At 44.0% G+C, this 2,412-nt stretch overlaps 1 protein-coding gene across 1 annotated transcript in view; it reads left to right on the top strand.

Moving 5' to 3' along the window:
* Positions 1-2,352: 2,352 nt before the first annotated feature.
* Positions 2,353-2,412, top strand: part of LOC118341420 — a 7,840-nt gene continuing 7,780 nt past the window's right edge. Inside the window, exon 1 of the mRNA XM_035679661.1 lies at positions 2,353-2,357. The gene's annotated coding sequence lies outside the window, so the exon portion shown is untranslated. The remainder of the gene's footprint in view (positions 2,358-2,412) is intronic.

Raw genomic sequence — 2,412 nt, 5'->3', positions numbered from 1 at the left:
GATTTATAGATCATTGGTTTTACAGTGTAAATTGTGTAACATGTTATTTCCTGTTATTTTACAGTATTATTTTCTGGAATATTACCATTTATTTTTAAACACTTTTTTTTTTTACAGTGTGCTGCGTCAGAGGAGAGCACTTCTCCAAGGCTACACTTTCAAAATAAAAGCCTTCTGTGAGAGAGAGAGATAGAGGATGTGAGGCATCCAGATGTCCTTCGTTTGTCCACCTAAGTGCCGACAGAGGAAGACACACACACACACACACACACACACACAGTAACACACACACACAGTAACACACACACAGTAACACACACACACACACACACACACAGTGACACACACAGTGACACACACACACACAGTGACACACACAGTGACACACACACACACACACACACAAAGTGACACACATGGTAACACACACACACACAAAGTGACACACACGGTAACACACACACACACACACAGTGACACACACATACAGTGAGACACACACACACACACAGTGACACACACACACACACACAGTGACGGCCCAGAGGAAGATCATCTCCATAAACAGAACAATGTGAGTGGAACATCTCTGCTTTGAACTCATATCTCAGTCTTTTATGTTGGTGCAGAGGTCAGAGGTCGCAGTATTAAAGGTTCAGTAGTTGACCGTGTTGTTAGAGCTGCTGCAATTTCCTGTAACCTGACAGGAAGTGTGTGTTCATCCTCCCTACCTGAGAAGCTGAAGACTCCACAGTGTCTCTGGTTTCTCAGAATCAGTTTGGATGTTTCCTGTTTGTTACCTGATTATTCTACACGTGTTCTTTCACACATCAGCAGCAGCTCTTAAACACAGCGCGGAGCTACAGGTTTCCAGCTGTTGGAGGGTAGACAGGAAGTGACGTCAGGACTTCACACTCACACTCTGACCCTGCGAGCGGTGTGTGTGTGTGTCCAGACCGCCGCTTACAGAGTGCAGGTTAGTTTTAATAAGACCACTGGGGAGAGCTAACACACATACAGTCAGGGTGGGGCCACTGTAAGCTGATATAGCAGCACTTAGAGCACCTTCAAACCAGACGACACTGGAGCTAAAACACAGCTATAACAACACACACACACACACACACACACACACACTACCCATATACATCATGTCAGTGCCCCTCCAGAAACACAGCTCTTATTGTTCAGATTCAACCTTCAGAGGAAATCTGTTCCAGCTGCATGAAGCCCCGCCCACATCCACCATCACTATTAATACTATTAATACTATTAATACTGCTAATATTACTATTACTACTACCATTACTACCATTACTACCATTACAACCATTACAACCACCATCACCACTTCCAGTACTTGCACAAATAGAATCACTTCATACTCATCGTTCTTTAACCTCTTTAAGCTCACGTTAGCCCCTGAATGCCCCACATTCACTGTACTTCCTGAAATAATATCACATGACAACAAGACCGTCCCACTGGAGTTTGTTCCCACCTGATGAATCTCTAGTCTAGAAGCTCTAGTTTGGCCTCCACCAACTCCAGAAGGAACTCTCTGGCTCCAGTTCCCTGATGTGGAAACACAAAATATCTTTCTGACGGTGATCTGAAGCTGCTGAGTCAGAAGAGCTCAGATTCACCTGCAGGAAGGAAGAAAAGGCTTTTATATGTGTGTGTGTGTGTGTGTGTGTGTGTGTGTGTGTGCGTGTGTATGCGTGTGTGTGTTGGTCTAAGACGCTGCGTATTTAACTACCTTTAATATACGTGTGTGTGTGAACAGTAGCAGTATTGTGTGAGTGTGTGCAGACTGTAATCTGAGCTCTACTTTCACATTTTTCTCCTCTCTTGTCGTCCGTCGGTTCACTTACAGTCCTCCTCTTCCTCCTTCTCCTCCTCCTCCTCCTGGACACTCCACTAGCTTTACATCTAAACTTAGTTTTTTCAAAACCTTTCTCCTACGTTGTAGTTTTAATTTCAGTAGTAGAACTGGTGGAAGAAGTTATTCTTCTATTTCTTATACTCTTAGATGTCGCTGTAGATTTAAAAGCACAGAACTGTAAAAACCTGGTGTACAATAATAATACATTTCTTCATTACAGTGAAATACCCTAGTTTACATACCACCACTACTACTACTACCACTACTACTACCACTATTACTATCACTACCAACACTCTCACTACCAGTATGCAAGTTACACCAGGTATGTTGTAATGTACGATCTCTTTCTGGTCCTAATTAAATTGTGACCCCTTAAATTTGGTTTGCTGGGTGCCCAGTTAGCTCAGTCGGTAGAGGTGGCAACCCATGTACAGAGTTGCTGCAGCGGCCCAGGGTTCGAGTCCGACCTGTGGCCCTTTGCTGCATGTCATCCCCTCTCTCTGCCCCCCTATCCTGTCTGTTTT

This window comes from Morone saxatilis, unplaced genomic scaffold (genome assembly GCF_004916995.1).
Source record: "Morone saxatilis isolate NCDOM2014 unplaced genomic scaffold, NCSU_SB_2.0 Contig8, whole genome shotgun sequence".
Classification (NCBI taxonomy): Eukaryota; Metazoa; Chordata; class Actinopteri; family Moronidae; genus Morone; species Morone saxatilis.
This window is presented reverse-complemented; position numbering and strand designations above follow the sequence as displayed.